The 20,213-nt window shown below is 46.7% G+C and overlaps 2 long non-coding RNA genes across 2 annotated transcripts; both read left to right on the forward strand.

Moving 5' to 3' along the window:
* The first annotated feature begins 5,691 nt into the window (after positions 1-5,691).
* Positions 5,692-6,652, forward strand: LOC147359454 (uncharacterized). Its single transcript, XR_015140825.1, has 2 exons — positions 5,692-5,826; positions 6,499-6,652. It is a non-coding gene; the product is annotated as an uncharacterized LOC147359454 (long non-coding RNA).
* Positions 6,653-14,136: 7,484 nt separating this feature from the next.
* LOC147359455 (uncharacterized) lies at positions 14,137-19,303 on the forward strand. Its single transcript, XR_015140824.1, has 2 exons — positions 14,137-15,391; positions 16,157-19,303. It is a non-coding gene; the product is annotated as an uncharacterized LOC147359455 (long non-coding RNA).
* Positions 19,304-20,213: the final 910 nt, after the last annotated feature.

Genomic DNA, 20,213 nt, shown 5'->3' on the forward strand with positions numbered 1-20,213 from the left:
GACTGTAGCCTGCCAGGATCCTCTGTCCATGGGATTCTCCAGGCAAAAATACTAGAGTGCTTTGCAGTGCTCTCCTCCAGGGGATCTTCCCGGCCCGGGATCAAACCCGCATCTCCTGCATTGGCAGGCAGGTTCTTTACCACTAGCACCACCTGGGAAGCCCCAAGTTCACCTAATGGTTGAAAAAAGAAGTCTTTAGGTGGCTGCCTAGTAACGGTAATAGATTTGCAGTGAACATTCTGTGTTCTCTTTCAGTCTCCCTGGTGACTCCTGCCATTCATCTGTAAGGTAGAAACCCAAGATTGGGGTAAAACTTGTGGCCATAGTAGTGAGTAAGGCTAATTGACTCCTGTAAGCATGAAACCTCTGGCTTGGCCTCATTACTCCTGCATTAAATCTAACATCTCCAAGTACAGTTGAAGGGACATATTTCTTGCCTGGAATATATTTGTAATTTGGTAGAAATAAATACAGTTCTAACTCAACAATGCCCCATGTGTGAGATGTTCTGGACCAAACAGAGGAAATTAGAGTGAGATGCCAATATGGATTCTAGATTTATGAAAATTAAAACAGTTTTAAAGTATATCTTTCATTATGCAAGTAATTCATGTTTAAACATCATAAAACACTACATTTTAGTGTATGTAAATTAGGATTCCGTGTATGTAAGAACAAAAAAAAAGATGCCTAGAAGAAAAGCTGAAAAGAAATAAATCAAGTGGTTTATGTGTTTTTATTTAGATTGTGGGTGAATGATTTTTTTTCTGGTTCTGTTTTCCAAAATGTTATGGAGTAGTTACAACTACTTTTTAATGGTGTAAAATATATGATCATTCTATAAACATTTGTTCACACTTACACAGAGGAATTACTACAAAAATGTGATGGAAGTACTGTTCCTGTTTTCTGGGAAAAGGGTGATTTGAACAAGCATAAAGGAAGGGAGGACAGCCACTGGGTGTCTCCCCCCACTGCCAGCCATCCACAGTGTCACTTCATTCCATCCCCTCTCCTGCCAGGCAGGCAGGATCACTGAACTTACAGAGCAGGAACCGGGCTCTCTCAGAGGCTCCACGCCACCCAAGGCCTCATGGGAGAGGAAGCGTGCAGTCCTGCTCTGGCTGCACAGGCTCTGTCTTCCTGCTTGCTGCATGGGACACAGAAGAGCAGCAGAATCAACATTCGATGAGACAAGTAAACAGCGTACCCACATCTGTCCAGCCTGTCTTCCATTTGACAGGGCGACTGGCCTGAATTCTCTCACACAAAATCACCCCCACAGCAGATACACATATGCACACACATATACACACACATATACACAGAGAGACATGTAGGTATGTATATATACGTTACACCTATACAGGTATGTACACATATGCGCACACACATATACACATATATGCACACATATATACAGAGAGACATGCAAGAACATATATATACGCACATCGCATATACACATATACATGCACATATAGATACATAAACACACAGACATACATATGCACACACACACACATTGCTGTCACTGCTTGGACCACGGATGGTCACCTGACCAAAAGCCACGATGCTCTTAACTTCTAAATGCCAATCAGATCCTCTCTTCTCAAGAATTTGAATACAGAGGTGTATAAATTATGGTGACATATAATGATCATAAGCTTTTAAGCTCAGATGCTGCTCTGCTGGGGCAAGAGCAGGAGCGAGCTCTATAGAGAGCAAGGACTTGGCGGACGGAGGCCCCTCCATGAGCAGAGAAGCTGGTCCACAGAGGAAGCAAGGAAGAAATGAAGGCAACAGTGGCCGCATCACCCCCTGCTGTCTGGCAGAGCTGTGCCCATCCCCACAGCTGTCCCGTGAGCAACACGCCCCAGGAAGCCCTCTGTGTGCCAAGAGTTCCACATTCTATCTGAGCAAGCTTAACTGAATCCCTTTCCTTATGACCGAAAGGTCTTAGACCACAACAGATTATAAACACACAAATTATCAGAGTGATTGTCTCAATTCACCACTGATGACCAGTGTCCCCAGGCTCAGGTCCCTGTGGATATCTCTCAGGATTCTCAAACCCAGAGTGCATACAAGCAGACCTGTCCACTTCTCATCTGCATTTTCCCAGGTGTTCCCAGACTCAACAAGTTAACACCCTCCCAGGTATTCAAGTCAGAAGCCGAGGCGTTCGACCTTTCCCTCTCCTTTGTCTCCCACATTCAACCTATTACAAGTCCTCTCATATATGGATCAGATCCACCCGTTTCTCTGCCCCTCCACTACTCTGCCCTAGTCCAGGCTCCATCTCCTGGAATCTGATAGCTGCAGCAACTTCCTGTAGCCATTCCCTTTTAATGCTTAAGTCCCAGTTGTTGCGGGTACAACACACACACATACACAGAGGCATGTAAAACCCTCTAGTGGCATTCCTTTGCCTTTTAGGGTAAAATCAAAACTCCGGAGCACAGCCTGCGATGGCCTGGCCATGCATCCTCGCCTGTCCTGCCTTTCAGCATCCCACGCACGCTCTGCCCAGGCTGAACCTCTTTCGCTTCCTCAAAAATGTCCTGCTTCTTGGCCTGAGGGACTTCCCTGAATTCTGTTTCCTTCTGCATGGAACTCTTCCTCTACTGGCTGGCTCCTACTCTCAAGACACAAGACTAAGAAACCCCAGTGTGTGGTCCTGTGACCTTCTGACCACCCAGGGCACCTACCAACCTTCTTGGTCATTCCGTTTGTATGATTTGTCCTCCCTGCTTGACTGTAAGCTCCATGTAGGCATATCCCCAACGCTGAGCCCACAGCACATGCTTAGGAAGGACCGGAGGAATGAAAGGATTAGGTTCTTTAACAACATATCGTAAAGACAGTTTAGTGAACCAGCTCTTCTACTCGCTGTTAAAACTTACACCTTTTAAGGATCTGATACAAATCCTGAAGGTGGGAGATGAGGCCAGAGAACAAAATTACTAATGTATTTAGTGTCACTAGTTTAGCATCCCTGAAATTTTTCCTCCCTCTCTGCACCACTGCGTATTTGTGTGTTAGTTGCTCAGTCGTGTCCGACTCTTTGTGACCCCATGGACCCGTCAGCCTCCTCTGTCCATGGAATTCTCCAGGCAAGAACACTACAGTGCATAGCCATTCCCTTCTCCTGGGGATCTTCCCGACCCAGGGATCAAACCCACGTCTCATGCATTGCCTGGTCTTGATCTCTGCTCAAATATATCAGCAACACAGAGAGGTCTTTCCCTCTGTCCGATGTTACTATTTTCAAAGCTCTCATCCCTATCCAGAAGTCATTTAAAAGTGTACCTTTTAGCTGTCTCTCCCCCACAGAATGTAAGCTCGGTGAGAGCGCAGTCTTGGTGTGCCTTGCCTCTCTGTATCCTTGGCACCGAGGAAAGCACCCGGCTGGGCTCAGGGCTGCTCAATCAAAGGATATCAAGCTGAATTTATTTGCACTGAAGCTGTGACCCACAACAAGTGGTCAAATGCAACCGATGATTTGTTTCTAAGCAGTTGTAATTCAGCTACAGTAATTATTTCTGCCGATCTCTCAAAATGACTGTCCATCTTCTCCCTCATCGTCTGCCTCTTTCATCTCACCAGATACTACATTCGGGATGTCAGGGACATCTGTAAACTTCCCTTGGTTAAAGGGAACCTATGACTTTAAAAAGACGGTTCTCACTGAAGATAGTATAAAACGAGCAGTAAAAGGAAGAGCTCCGGAGGAGATAAAGGGCATCAGTCAGGAGCAGGGCGGCTCCTTTTCATGAAGAGTTCCTAGGTGATGCCTGGCCAGCGGCTCCACCCCAGGAAAATAGGCCAGCAGGGAAACCTACCCGCAGCCTGGCTTAACCCTTCCATGGCCCTCAGTTCACTAAGATGCTGGGAAAGATCAGAAGAATTCCAGCACTCCTCACTGACTGGAAGAAAACAGCAAACGAAAAAAAAAAGAAAAGACTGATTGCGATGTGGCTCCCCCACCCCCAAGCTTTCTTCTCCCAAAGAGCCTTCTGTTCAGAGAAATTAAAGGACTCTGATAGCAGATCACAAATTCAGGACAGAAAAGCTCCACTATGTAGCCAGAGACTGTATTGTGGGTAACCAGACATCGGACACTTTTTTTTTTTTGCTTATGAACTTTTGGAGACCATTCGAATAAAAGACTGCTTGTTCCTGGACAAACACTCACCAGCAAAGAAGCCTTTAAGAGGACGGGGGATTTTTGTTTTGCATTTTCCCTTTGTAAAAAGAGAAGAGAGAGAGACCAGAGAGACACTTGCTCTACTTACTTTTCAGATGAAAGAACCTAGAATTTGTTTACTATTGTTGGGGATTCATGTTTACAAGTTCCTACGCCTCTGTGGTTAAAAAGAAATGCTATTTTTAAAAGCAAAAACCCACACAAGCCTCCATATGTAGGGCTTTTCTTCCTCTTCCTGTCTCCCCACCTTCATGTGACAGATGGCCATGAACCTATAAGCCAAGTCAATGCTCAGGAGGTGACTCTTTCTTTCCCTGCCTCCCTTTCCTTCAGAGACCATACCTGAGTTGGAAAACACTCTGTCGTCAAAGCTCAGTGCAATTCAACTTGTCCTAAAAGTCACACCCCAGAGCTTCTCCTTTTCAGAAAGCCTAGCCCCGGCCTATATGATCCTAAAACCTGAGTTTCAGTTCCCTGTCCCTTGCAGTCCTCATCCTCCTTGTATCCATGAACCATTTCTGCGTTTAAGGTAGCAAGATGTGGACGAATGTCCTTTTAAAAGAGGGTGTGCCGTAACTGGGTCACTGACTGTGTGACTAATCATGGTTGCCTAGAACCACAGTGACTGTGGCTTCAACTTGCCTTGTCGTTTGTGAACCACGAAATGACCCAGCTACAGGCAGGCTCTGGAGCTCGAGGCTCTTCCCAGGCCCCAGGCTTGGGGCCTCAGGGATCCAACCTCCTCAGAGCCCCTCTCAGCCAGGTCTTTGCAGGCTCCAGTCTTAGAAAAAGCATTGGCAACAGGCCCTCTCTGGTCCCATGTCCATTTAGCAACACTGAATTCAAATGAGAAAAAGAAGGGGCCTAGAATAAGTTTCAAGATTTTTTTTTAAAGGAAAGGGAACAAGAAAAAGGACTTCCCCCAACTTACTGTGGGGTCCTTTGTTGTCGCTATCATTTACTCACTTATTGCACTAAGACGTGAGGAAATCCATAAATCTTTCCCCAATCACGACAGCAATTTAAGGAATTTTCAGAACAGAAGCAGCCTTTGCCAAAGGGTCCCCTCAATGTATCCTGAGTTAGGAGCACCTGAGATTGCCTGGCTGCAATGCTGGGGTCAGTGCCAGGTCGGGGTGCAAGGGGGAGCAATTAACCCCTTTCTATCTTGCCTACCATCAACGTTTCTGCGGGCTTGCAGTGCTAAAAAAAAACCACTCAGGGCCCAGAGGTTTAGTTACAAATGAGGAAAAGGACTGGTATTAATAGTGAAAGCAGCGAAGGATCTGTTCTCACGACTTCTCAACAGGAACCTCCCACCCCAACTCTGGAAAAAGAGGGTTTTATCCTACCTAGTTGGGGTGACATAGGGGAAGGTCCGCAAGGGACCCCGCCAGCTCCTCCAGCCCCGCCCCCTTACCTGGGCTCCTCTTACCCCCCTGGGCAACGCCTCAGGTGGAAACTCACTTTTTTCTTTCTTATCACAAGAATTCTACTAGGTAACTACTGTCTTGGGGTGGGGAAGCCGCGTTGTCTCCGAAAGCACAGACGGAAGCAACAAATGGGAAAAAAAAAAAAAAAAACAGGCCAGGCTTGTGAAATCCCAAACCGGACTGGTAAGAACAACATCATAAATTATGGATCTCCCCAAGCCGCCTCCGGCCAGGCCCTGTGCGGGACGTCTCCAGGGACTCGCAGGGCGCGGGTGTCCTCAGTGGTCCGGGCTTGCGGTTGGCAGGGGCCACTGAGGCCCCCGTGGGGCGACGAGTCCAGGGCCCCCCCCCCCCCCCGGGACCCAGGGGACGGCGACCCCGAGCCGGCCGAGCTCCGATCGCCTTTGTTGGCGGGGATCCCCGAGCGTGGGCCGGGCCTGCGGACCGCAGGGGCGCGCGGGGCAGGCAGGTGCGGGGGCGGCGCGGGGGCCCCGAGCGGCCGGCGACAGCTGCGCGAGGGCGCGGGGGCGGAGGCGGGCGTCACGCGCGGGACGCCCATCTGGCCCGGGTCTCCTCCCGCGCCCGCGGCGGGAGGGACAAGTCAAGGTCAGCGGCGGCGGCGCGCGGTGGGCGCCCAGACCCGGGCCTCGGTCGCGCCCGCCCAGCGCCCCGCCAGCCCCGGGCGCCCACCTTGCCCTTTGTCCTTCCTGCCGAGCAGCTGGGCCGTGACCCCCGGCAGCCTCGGAGCCGGCGGGATTAAAGGAGCCTCCGCCCTGCGGACAAACTGCAACTCCGACCCCCCCAGCCCTCAACCACCCCACCTATTGTTTTGTTTTTGTTTTGTTTTCTTGGCAGCGTTTCAACCACTCATCGTAAGGTGGGCAACCCCCACCCGGTCACATTTAAATGTGTTTGTGTGCCAGACCGGCCTGCTGTTACACCCTTTCAGCTCTGCAACCCGCACCGCAGACACAATGAATTAGGAGATTAAAGTTACCGAAAAACCACTCATTCTGCAGCTCTATTGACCAACGTGTAAAGGGGCTTTGTGTGTGTGTGTGTGTGTGTGTGTGTGTGTGTGTGTGTGTACGACACAGAGACACACACAAGCCTCACAGTTGTTCTTCTGTAATTTTGTCTTCAAATACGCTTTTTTTTTTTCCTATGATGCTGATGAAAGGTCAATAATGAGACTCAAAAATAAGCCACCTTCTCTAGTAAGCCCCTACTCCCAGAGTTGGGGTCCTCCTGGGGCAGAGAAAAGGGAACCCCAGATCAAGCCAAGTCGGGTGTGAGTTAGGCCCTGGAGAAAATTGCGGGCAGAGGAAACGTGGGGGGCGGCTTCCTGGATTTCTGCTGCAGGAAGAAACCACCAGTGGGAGGGAGGGAGGGCAGCAGGGGAAGGGCTAGGGAGGGGCGGGGGAGGAGGGGGGGCTGGAAGGAGGGACGGGGCTCCTCCAGGCCGCGGGGGGAAGGGCGGGGTGGACGGGGAGGCCGGGCTGTCTTTGTTTGGCTCTGGTGGGCAGGGGCTGGGCCCCGGGAACGCGAACGCGCCTGGGAGCGCCCGGGCGGTCAGCTGCCCGGCGAGGTACCAGCTGGCACCTGTGCCTGAGAAAATCGCGCTCGAGCAGCATCTTTGTTTAGCATCGGAGCACTGCGGAGGTAATTACTGCCGGTTAGAAAAACGGAGGAGCCGGTAACTGAAACCCCCGGCCCCTCGGCTTATCAAACTCCCAGGTTACAAGTGCGATTTCCAGCCAGGTTTGGAGGCCGCCTCCCACAAAGCTGCCAGTCTGTGACTTTAGATTCGACAGCTTGGAACCAGTTCCCCGGAGGCTCCGTTCCAGGTATCCTCTTAGCTCAGAGGTCAGACTAGGGTCAGAGATAAAATGTCATCACGAAAATTTTTCTAATCGCCAAAGCAGTGCTACTTTAAAAACTAGAACCATCCTTTTTATCTGGAATTAAGCCGGTGGAATAAGGGGAAGGGGACTTTGGTCTTCAAATAACAATAATTGCCTCCACGGTTAGTTGTTGAGCTCTTTTTATGTGTCAGACGCTATAGAAGCACTTTGATGAATTCTCTAAGTCTTCACAGCCTTAAAAGGAAGACACTTACCACACCATTTGATAGATACAAGACTGAGCCTTAGAGAAGCCTGCGAGGGTCCACAGTGTTACTACAAGCTCACCAGCCCTGCCCATGTCTGGAAGGTGAGAAATGGCCGTCATTATTCACGCTCAGGCTTATACCACTCTTTGGGACCCCCAAGGATTATAGCCCACCAGGCTCCTCTGTCCATGGGAGTTCCAGGCAAGAGTACTGGAGTGGGTTGCCATTTCTTTGTCCAGGGAATCATCCTGATCCAGGGATCAAACCCACGTCTCCTGCATTGGCAGGCGAATTCTTTACCAGTGAACCACCTGGGAAGCCCCGAGGAGAGGAGATGGCCATGAGCACCAGAAGCCCACCAAAGAGCAAGTTGAATGAAGAACACACATCCTGATTTTCTGCAGCCAACACAGGTCCTTTGCTGAAGCTGGAGATGCAGCGCAGAGAGGCTGGTTCTCCAGACACACATTCTCCCCACTCATATCCTCCTTCAGGTCAGAAAGTGAAAGTGAAAGTCAGTCACTCACTCTTTTCCATCCCATGAACTATACAGTCCATGGAATTCTCCAGACCAGAATACTGGAGTGGGTACCCTTTCCCTTCTCTGGGGATCTTCCCAACCCAGGGACTGAACAGGGGTCTTATGCATTGCAGGCAGATTCTTTACCAGCTGGGATTCTTTACCACAAGGGAAGCCCTCAGGTCAGAAGCAGACCTCATAGGAGTCATTTGCGTTTCTGAAAAATAGTGTTTTCAAGAAGTGGCTTCTTTTATAGGTTGGTGTAGTAATTTAATTAGTGAAAAACGTTTCACGAACTTTCTTCTTAAAAAGTTGACCTTCAACACATGCAGCTAACTATATGGACAATCATAAACAGTTTAGGAATCAACGTTGGCTTTAAGACTCAGGTAGGTGGATAAACTCATGGCCCAACTCCTGATTTAATTCTTTTTGGCATGGTAGTGACTAAAATCAGGACATTTAATTTTAGGTGTACATTTGAATGTATAGCATCAGACTATGATATCAAACTGAAGCATTAGTGCTATTAACACTGGTAATAATTGCTAATAGCAATCAGTCACATCAACTGGACAGTTACTTTGCGTCAAGTATTGCACCAAATGCCAAACATTCATTATCTCATTTAATGCTTACAAAGGAAACTCTGGCTTCCACTCCTTGCCCAGTCTTCACTTCACACAGCAGGAGCCAGAGAGCTCCTTGTAAAATGTGCAAGCCCACCAGGCTCCTCTGTCCATGGGATTTCCTAGGCAAGAATACTAGAGTGGGTTGCCATTTCCTCCTCCAGGGGTTTTTAAAGTGTGAGTGAGGTCAAGTGTGGCTCTTGAGTAAAGTCCTCCAGGGGCCTCCCACAGTGCTCTAGAACTGAGCTCTGAGTGCTTCCCATGGCCCCCAGCACTGTCCTCCGACCCAGAGGGCGGTGTTCAGTTTCTTCAACCTGCAAAAGCATCTGTACCCCAGGGCCTTTGCACATGCTCCTCCCTCCACCTGGAATATCTAGCCTTTGCCTAGCTAATTTTTTTCACTCTTCAAATGTCCCCACCTCACAGAGACCTTTTTTCAAACAAATCACCCTGTTTTCCTTCATCACTCTTAACATCAATTGCTTTTTTTGTTTGTTTGCTTACTTATTCATTTTTCTCCCTGAGCAACAAAACCCAGCAGGATGGATGGGACACATGCTCAATGTTGCTCTCAGACCCATTCTGACACTTCTGGGATGCGCAGTGTTATTCATTAAATTAATCAGTAGAGAAGCACCCTCACAGGAAGATACTGTTACCCTCACTTTATACATAAAGAGGTGCAGGGTGTGAATAACTTCCCAAAAATCCTATAGCTGAAATGGGGCGATGGCTGTTTCAGTTTACGAACTTCAATTGAAACTGAAAAACAAAATGACGAACACACTTGACCATGAAGAACTGTTAAGACCAAACTGGATTCTATAGAAGCAGGACTTGGAACTGTTTAAATTTACAGAAGGGCACTATCTCCAAATACATTAGAGATGAATCCATCGTCTTGCACACCTACACCAGCCACACAGGTTAATATTAAAGTGTTCTGTGGCTTCTGATGCAGTATTTCCTGCTATTCTAATTTTTTTTTTAATTTTCAAAGTATTTGAGGATTCAGACTATGTCTCTTCAAATCGCATGGGCTGACGGGCGTTCCATCCAGTCATTTCTGCTCTTACCTACGGAAACCAGCAGAATGTGGTTTTATTTCACAATAGAAGGAGACAAATGGAGCCACAAACCCAGTGACCTATTCTAGTGCATGGGTTCTGGGTCCTCAGATTCCACCAACCTCAAATCAAAAATATTCAGGGGAAAAAAGAATTCCACAAAGTTTCAAAAAGCAAAACTTGAATTTGTTCCATGTAGTCAGCTACTGACATAATATTTACATTGTATTAGGTGTTATAACTACTCTGCCGTGCTTTCGTCACTTAGTTGTGTCCAACTCTTTGCGACCCCATGAACTATAGCCCACCAGTCTCCTCTGTCCATGGGTATTCTCCAGGCAACAATACTGGAGTGGATTGCCATGCCCTTCTCCAGGGAATCTTCCCAACCCAGGGATTGAACCCAGGTCTCCCACATTGCAGGCGGATGCTTTACCATTTGAGCCATCAGGGAACCCCTATAACTACTCTAGAGAAGTTTAAAGTTTAAAGGAGGATGTGCATGTCTGTGTGTGTGTGTGCTGTTTTATGTAAAGGACTTGAGCATCCTTAGACACCCTGAGACCAACCCAGTCAGATACCAAGGGACCTGTATGGTAAGTCCCCTGCATATGAACTTTCAAAGATGTGAATGTTCCCCTGTATGCCAGCTGTTGTACTGTACTACTATACTTTTCAAGGTACTGTACTGTAAGATGAAAAAATGTTTATTTTTTATGTATTATTTGTGTGAAAAATATTAGAAACCTATTACAGTTCAGTACTGTATAGCTGATTGTGTTAGTTGGGTATCTAGGCTAACTTTGTTGGACTTAAAAACAAACTGGACTTACAAACATGCTCTTGGAACGCAACTTGGTCGTATGTAAGGGACTTAGCATACTTTTAAATTTTTGAAGAAATCATCAGAAGCCCTCACCCAAGAGAAAAGCGAAATTCAAAAAGAGGAGGGGCTGCTTCATTCTAAAATTGCTGGAGTCCCTTCAATATTAAGGATTCACTGTTTCTGCCAGTAAGGAACTGGCTTTTTTGTAACGAGAAAGATGTCCTTGAGCTTATCTTTTTGTTGCTTTCACAGCTGAGAAAACCCTGCAGATCCCCCTGAGGAAGTGCACCCGGGTTCCAGCCAAGCCCTGTACCCTGCACATGTGGTACTTCCCTTCAGAGAATTGAAGTTTTCTGTTTCCTTCCGGCAGGAACCATAGATGCTCCGTAGGAAAATACAGGAATTCGATTCACAGGGAACAAAACACGACAAGTCCAGGGGGAGGGGGAGATTTTCCTGCAATGGATGAATTTCCCTGGTTTCACATGACACTGTGTATGGTTTATAACTCACGTACCACAGGGGGCTGAAAATTGTCATTTCCTGGCCCCTCCAGTGGCGGTTTTCCAGTGGGGAGCGTGTTCTGACTAACCAATGCTGTTTTTTTTTAACTCTTGAGTCTTTGTGTTTGTGAAAGAAAGCCAACCTGTGCTTGCAGGGGGAGGGGATGAGAAGGTGAGCTGCAGAGAAACAATCTAGAGTTGATCTTATTATCAATCATCTCTGCCTGTTGTGAGAGTTTTAACAAGAAAAGTCTACCCACACATACTGGCATTGATATGCATGTTGCCATGTTACTTAGAGCCTAAAGTGAGATGTCATCTTTCTGTCAGATGGGTTTTTAATAGAAATATTCAGACTAAATTGAGATTTTTCAGAGAACTTTGTCATCAAGAATCCAAACTTGACTGTGAAATTATAGGGGAGAGAGATTATATGCACTGTCAGTGTTTTTAAGTACACAATTTTGTTTTCACTGGTTCACTTCGTCTTTCATATGTTGAAGCGTGCGAGTGTGTATGTGTGTGTTGAGGGTGGTGTTTGTGAATCTTGAGCTTCTGTGCAATGTGCATTTGCTGTTATACTTAAATGATTCTGAAATTCAGCAAAGGTAGGCAAGGTGAACCTTCAGTTTGCTCTGGTTTCTTTTTTTTTTAACTTTTTATTTTGTATTAGGGTATATCCGATTAACAATGTTGTGATAGTTTCAGGTGGACGGCAAAGGGACTCAGCCGTACGTATACATGTGTGTATGATTTCTTCTCTTTGGTGTGGCAGTTGTAAAATTGCCTGTACATGCAGGCAACATCGAGACCAGCTCAGTCCTTCAGGAAGGCCCCCTGTGACACAGGGAACCTCAGTTCTCAAGGTGCGGTCAGCTGTCTGTAGAAATGACAGGCTCTCAGGGGTGGCCAGTGTATGTGTGGCTTACAGAAAGTTGACAGGCCCAGTCCCTCGAAGTGACAAGCCCATTTCTCAGGAAGGTAACATCAAGTCATGGAAGAAGACCAATCTCAAGGAAGTCTCTACCAAGTTGAAACGATCATCACGGGGACTTTTAGATCCAGACATTTTCACTGTCTCCTTAGTATTGTTGGGAGAAAGCGGGAAGAAAATGACTTGACCTATGAGTAATATGCACTCAGGGATCGATGCCCTACCACTGGGGATCAAAGCAAGAAAGACAGACGTCGGAGCCTCGTGTTGTACATATTCTTGACCATGTGGTTGGCATGCTTTGCATTAAATATGAATTAGCTGAACTCTGGGTTGACATGTCAGTTTCATGTGGGTTTTGATTAAGCAAGAGGCAGTTAGTTCTAGGGCTTCCCATCTGCCTTCCAGTACAGGAAAACATAGGTTCAATCCCCCATCCGGGAAGATTCCACATGGCTTGGAGCAACTAAGCCTGTGGGCCCCAACTTCTGAGCCCATGTGCTGCAACTGCTGAAGCCTGCACGCCCTAGAGCCTGTGCTCCACAAGAGAAGCCACTGCGATGAGAAGCCTGTGAGCACCACAACTAGAGAATGCCCCTGCAGAGCAACAAAGACTCAGCACAGCCAAAAATAAATAAGTTTTTTAAGAGGCAGTTCTAAGCCCACTATTCCAGGTGACCTAACTAATCATTTCTTGCCCTGAGAAGCTTAGGACCAGACTGGGGACTCATCAGGGTACTGCCCCTGGGAATCCAACCGCCTAGCCAACTAACCCCCAGATGATTTGTCCAGCATCTCTCTAACTGAGGCAAAACCCCAGGGAGGGAAAGTACCTTTCTCTTCCCAACACCTCAGCCCACAGCTGCGACCTTGACATTTGATACTTTTCACATTGATTCATAACTGCTAATCAAAAAGCAGTTATTTTTCAATTATCTGGAAAATAGACACCCCAAAGTCAGAGTTCCTAGGGATTTTCCCTCCAAGAATAAAGGTATGAATAAAAATTTCCTGAATATAGGTAACTATTTCTATCGGGGCAAGAAGCCTGGAATATTTTCCTAAAAGATGAGAAGAAATTTCATGCTTAAAATTATGAGGTGCACTGAACTCAGAAAAAGGCATCTTAGGAAGTAGAAGAGTGAATCAGTGAATGAATATGGTGCCATGCAGACAATGAGAAAATGAGCGGTAATGTGATCTCATTGCTTTGTGGGGGAGACGCTGAGTTGTTCGGAGGACTTTTTTTTTTCACTGCTGGGGGAAAGCCACACATGTTGCAGTTCTGCCAAGCAGCCTAGAGACAATGAAGTCAGGTGTCCAGAGAACACCCTGGCCCCACCTGTAGGTCCGTGCTGGCCTCCAAGCCTCCCTCATCAGCATCAAGTTACTCAGGTGATTCTTCAATTTACCTGAAGGCATTAGAGGACTCGTGTAAAAATCTAGATGAACCGAACTCATAAAGTGATAAGTAACGCAACTCTGAGAGCCTATTAGAGGGGAAAATTGAAAAGGTTGCAGCCAATTATTAATAAGACAGGTGAACATGAGATGTCTGGAGAAGGGCTTGGGCCACAGGAAACAGATCGCCAATGTGAAAATGCTTGGAGCAGCCAGCTGGCAGCCCCGGGGATGGATCTAGCCAGGACAGGAGATGTTTTGATAGTCCACAGGGACTTAAAAAAAGGTAAGACAACATAAAAATCAAGATTTTCTTTTTACATGTAGAAAAATCTGCATTTTGATCCTCTCTATCTCACACACTTACAAACAAAACTCACTGTTTAGTTCAAGTCCACTCACTTGCATCATAAAAAGCAGGATAAAGTGATTGATCTCATCTGAATTACCAAAAAGTTTTGCTTTTAGGAAAATGAAACCACCATTCTTCCATGAAGAGGGCCAGGATGCCCATAAGACAGGCAGGAGGAGCCCAGGACACAAAATTTAAGGAGGTACTTGCTGTGAAGCAAGTGCAGGGCTGGCACTTGAGAGGGAGAAGGAGGGCTTCCTTAAATTCAGGGCTTGTGCCTCCCTCTGATTCTGGGCCACTAGCAATCACCATGGGGTGGGAGGAATGCTATCAACACATATCATGAAGTCTCTTCCATTCAAATAAAATCAGAGAAATATTGTTGCTGTTCAGTCGCTAAATCGTGTATGACTCTTTGCGACCCCAAGAACTGTGGCACGCCAGGATTCCCTGTCCTTCACTGTCTCCCAGAGTTTGCTCAAATTCATGTCCGTTGAGTCATTGATGCCATCCAACCATCTCATTCTTTTCTGGTCCCTGCTTCTTTTGCCTTCGATCTTTCCCAGCATCAGGATCTTTTCTAATGAGTCAGCTCTTTGCATCAGGTGGCCAAAGTATTGGAGCTTCAGCTTCAGCATCAGTCCTTCCAATAGGATATTCAGGGTTGATTTCCTTTAGAACCATTGGGCTTCCCACTTTTATTATATTTTAGAATTCAAGCTATAAAACTCTAAATTTGAACCCCCTGACTCCACCCCCTCATCTAAGAACATGCTCTTAAAAACTTTTAGAAGCTTCTCCCAGGACTGCAATCTGTGGTTTGATAAGGTTGCTTCTTGCCGCTATGGAAACCCAACCGCCAAGTTCTGCACTCCCTGTACATATGGAAGAGGTGAGCAATGTCTTTTTTAACCTTCATTTTCCTAAAAACATCATGTGGTCACCTTTCAGCCCCTCTCAACCCTTTTCACCTTTTCTTATCAAACCCATTTTCCTTTTGTCATTGAGATGGTAGGTTTCTAGTTTCCATTTAGACACTTATACCCAACAGTGGTATCACGTAGAATGTCAAGAAAAAAACACAAAACCCACTCTTTACAGCTAATACTGTTTTAGGTTTATATAGTGTAGACTAGAAACCATGGTAGGGGGAAATAATGTAATCTTTAGCCACAAAGCTCAGATCACTGTGCTGAGCAAAAATAGTCAAAGATTGTGCCTTCTACAGAGGCCCCTTGATCTGTAATACAGCACAGCTCTGTCATCATGGCTGAAGATTCCAGGGAAAGGGATCTGACCTGAAGGAAAGGAGCTGTGGACTGCTTGGTGGCTATGGGATGTCCTGATATGACAACACTGCTTTGTACAGACCTACTGGATGAGACGCTAACAAACCCAAACAGGTAACTTTCAGGGAACTACAGTGTAAGCTATTTAAAAAAAAAAAAAAAATATAACTACAGATCAAATCAGTCAATTCTAAAGGAAATCAACCTGAATATTCATTGGAAGGACTGATGCTGAATTTGAAGCTCCAATACTTTGGCCACCTGATGAGAAGAGCTGACTCATTAGAAAAGACCCTGATGCTGGGAAAGACTGAAGGCAGGAGGAGAAGGGGACGACAGAGTATGAGATGGTTGGATGGCATCACCGACTCAATGGACATGAGTTTGAGCAAGCTCTAGGAATTGGTGAAGGACAGACAAGCCTGGCATGCTGCACTCCATGGGGTCACAAAGAGTCAGACTTGACTGAGAAACTGAACAACAACAAACAGTGGAGTGAGAAGGGTGGACAGAAAGCCAGAGAAGGAAGTAAACAGAAGGCATGAGGTGTGGAAATTTGTTGTTGTTCAGTCACTAAGTCAGATCCGACTCTTTGCGACCCCATGGACTGTGTCATGCCAGGCACCTCTGTCCTCCACCATCTTCCAGATTCTGCTCAAATTCATGCCCATTGAGTCAGTGATGCTGTCTAACCATCTCATCCCCTGTGTGGAAGTTGGGAGGCAGCAAAGCCATGAGGTAGTAGAATCTGGGAGGGTGTGGGGAGGAGGATGGAAGGGGAGACCAGATGGCAGTGACAGGAGAGATGGAAGCGACTGGGGACGAGGAGAGGGAGACCGGGGCTGTGTCTGCAGTGATCATTCCCTGTCCTTTCTTCAGGTATGATCATCCCTGAAGCACTTTCCTCACCTCCATCCTGTGGCTCTGCAACTGGAGGACTGGCCAATCAGAGCATCCCGTTCTCCTCGCTGCAGGGACCCGTGTGAGCATGGGCCTGCAAGTCAAACCAGGTCAGTGAGGCCAATGGCACTGGCTCCCAGAAGCAATACTAAAACTGCAAAGAGTTCTCTTTGCTGCAGTTGTGAAGTCAACCTTGCCAGGAGCCACCCTATGGAGAAAGTCAGCCCTGATGTGAAATCAGCCAAGGGGTCGATGGTAGGGAAGCCTGGGCCACAGAAGTGAGGCCCACCGCTCTCTGCCACAGATGGGGTGTTCACAGGGTGCTGATGGCTTGGCACCTGCTTCCGGGGACAATGGCATAGCTGGGCTCTGCTTGGAAGGACCAGCCTGCGTCCTGTCTAGCGTGCACTATATGAAGCTGACACCATGCTTGCTGAAAGAAAAAAGCTGGGAACGCAGTGGCTTCTTAGCGGGCGATAGTTATTATTACCAGGACGTGACACAGCCCTTATCTCCAGTGGAGTCCCCTAACTCTCAGGGCAAAGTCACAGATTTTCAGAAGGACCCTCAAAAGCCCTTTAGGAAGCTGCCACACTGGAAGGCGTTTCTCCCAGGTCCAGTACATCAGATTCTCCTCAATTCTGGACAGATCTCTGCTTCCTCAGCATTTACCTGTGAGCACTTGTGGGGAGTCCATCTGTTTAAATGCCAGAGTGACAGAGATCAGATCACCAAGGCATGTGGCAGCTGAGACCCCCGAGAGGACAGACTTCTGCTGCCCATTTCAGCCTCACTGAGTGGACAAACAGACAACACTGCTTGCAGTGTCATACTGATATTCTGCGCTCCCCCACACCACTTTTTTTTTTCCTTTTTGACCTTTATTGTCAAATTCACTAAGGCACATAGGCACAATTACACTACAATATTACAGTCTGTTTGCAGCTAAGTTATCACCATCAAATCACATACTACGTGGATCAGCACCCAAATGTGAACTGCCAGGTCCATCTAGCTGGAAAATACTTTGACATTTGGATTATCTTTTCCCCAACACATGACTAAAGCTGAAGAGGGCATATTTGGAAAGCAAATTTTGTGGTAATTCTAAGATAGCTCTTGAAAAAGCATATGAGGACACCTCAAACAATTAAAAAGAGAACTATCATATGATCCAGTAATTCCACTCCTGGGTATTTATCCAAAGAAAAGGAAAACACTAACTGGAAAAGTTATCTACAATTCTATGTTCACTGCACTATCATTCACAATAGCCAAGATATAGAAGCAACCTAAATGCCCATCAACAGATAATTGGTATACATATATGTGTGTATGTACTTGTGTATTTATACATGCATACATAATGGAATGAAGTCCTCCGATGGCTCAGATAGTAAAGAATTTACCTGCAATGCAAGGGACCCAGGTTCGATCGCTGGTTTGGGAAGATCCCCTGGAGAAGGAAATGGCAACCCATTCCAGTATTCTTGCCCGGGAAATCCCATGGACAGAGGAGCCTGGCGGGCTACAGTCCATGGGGTTGCAAAGAGTTGGACACGACTGAGCACGCACACATATAGTGGAACATTCAGTTCAGTTCAGTTCAGTCACTCAGTCGTGTCTGACTCTTTGCAACCCCATGAATCGCAACACGTCAGGCCTCCCTGTCCATCACCAACTCCCGGACTTCACTCAGACTCACGTCCATCAAGTCAGTGATGCCATCCACCCATCTCATCCTTTGTCGTCCCCTTCTCCTCCTGCCCCCAATCCCTCCAAGCATCAGAGTTTTTTCCAATGAGTCAACTCTTCGCATGAGGTGGCCAAAGTACTGGAGTTTCAGCTTTAGCATCATTCCCTCCAAAGAAATCCCAGGGCTGATCTCCTTCAGAATGGACTGGTTGGATCTCCTTGCAGTCCAAGGGACTCTCAAGAGTCTTCTCCAACACCACAGTTCAAAAGCATCAATTCTTCGGCACTCAGCCTTCTTCATAGTCCAACTCTCACATCCATGCATGACCACAGGAAAAACCATAGCCTTGACTAGATGGACCTTTGTTGGCAAAGTAATGTCTCTGCTTCTGAATATGCTATCTAGGTTGGTCATAACCTTCCTTCCAAGGAGCAAGCGTCTTTTAACTTCATGGCTGCAGTCGCCATCTGCAGTGATTTTGGAGGCCAAAAAAATAAAGTCTGACACTGTTTCCACTGTTTCCCCTTCTATTTCCCATGAAGTGATGGGACCAGATGCCACGATCTTCGTTTTCTAAATGTTGAGCTTTAAGCCAACTTTTTCACTCTCCACTTTCACTTTCATCATTTAGCCATAAAAAGAACGAAATGCTGCCCTTTGTGACAACATGGACGGACTTTGAAGGTATTACGCTAAGTGTAATAAGTCAGACAGAGAAAAATAAATATTGTATTTTTACATTTGTATTTAAATGTGGAATCTAAAAAAGAAAACAAATGAACAAACATGACTGAACAGAAACAGAGTTATCCGTACAGAGAACAAACAGGCGATTGCCAGAGGGAGAGGGGTAGGTGTATGAGAGAAACAGGTAAGAGATATTAAGAGGTACAGACTTTCAGTTAGAAAACAAACGAGTCATGAGTATGAACTGTACAGTGTGGGGTTACAGTCAACGATGACATCGTATCTTTGTGTGATGACATAATACCTAGACTTACCATGGGGCTCATTCTGAAATGCAGAGAAATATCAGATTGCCGTGTTGTGCATCCAGGGCTAATGTAGTGTGGCAGGTCAATTATGCTTCAAAAACACACAAACTCATAGAAAAAAAGATCAGATCTGTGGTTACCAGAGGTAGGGGTGGAGGATGGGAACCTGGATGATAGCAGTCAAAAGGCACAAACTCCCAGGTATAAATTCTAGAGAGGTTAATGTGCAGCGTTATAAAGACAACCAACGCTACTGTATGTGTTACATGGGAAAGTGGCCAAGAGAGAAAACCTGAAGAGTTCTCATTTCAAGGAAAAACTATATATATATTTTTCTGTTTCTTTCATGTTGTTTCTGTTTGAGATGATGGGATGTTCACTAAACTTACAGCACCATGTCAGTTACATCTCAATAAAACTGGAAGAAAAAGAAAATAATATCAATCATTCTTGGATACTTCAAAGAGTAAAAGTGTAGTAACGCAAAGGTTTGGCTTTCCCAAGGAAACTGTAATCACGGATGACCAGAGCTGCCCACGTCTCACCACCTCCCTGGCCTGACCTCACAGGGTGAGCACTTTTGTGGGAGTCCAGCCCAGGGGGAAAGCATTGCAGCAACAAAGCGCCCCTGCCCCGCAACCAAGACACACAGGGTGGGGAGGGGGAGTAAAGGTATCCTGGCCTCAGAGGACCTACAGTAACCTTAAAAGAGAAAACTTGAGTTGGTTAACACTCACTTTATACACTGAATCGGGGCTTCCCTGGTGGCTCAGCTGGTAAAGAATCTGCCTGCAATGTGGGAGACCTTGGTTCAGTCCCTGGGTTGGGAAGGTCCCCTGAAGGAAGGGTATGGCAACTCACTCCAGTATTCTTTCCTGGAGAATCCCACGGACACAGGAGCCTTCCGGGCTACAGTCCATGGGGTTGCAAAGAGTTGGACATGACTGAGTAACTAAGCACAGCACAGCACAGCATAGAAGGGCCAGGAAGAACTGAGACCACAGAGTAGGGGTCAGGGATGAAGATGAGGGTGACAGGAAGGAGGTGAAATAAGGAGTGAAAACTGTTGAAGGCAAATATCCCCATCAACTTCCCGCAGACATATTTGTCACCTGGGAGATTAGGGCGTGGAGCCCAGATCAGAAATCATCTATCACAAAGCAGGGGAGTCTGATTGGTCTGGGTCTCTCTCTACTCCTCTTTCCTTCAAAAGACAGCAGACTAAAAGAAGTGTTAAGAGTTCAAGGTCTGAGCCAGATAGGTGCTGTGTGCTTAGTCACTAAGCTGTGTCTGACTCTTTGCAACCCCAGGGACCTTAGCCCGCCAGGCTCCTCTGTCCATGGGA

This window comes from Bos grunniens, chromosome 14 (assembly GCF_055505025.1).
Source record: "Bos grunniens cultivar Pamir isolate PY7600 chromosome 14, Bosgru_T2T1.0, whole genome shotgun sequence".
Classification (NCBI taxonomy): Eukaryota; Metazoa; Chordata; class Mammalia; order Artiodactyla; family Bovidae; genus Bos; species Bos grunniens.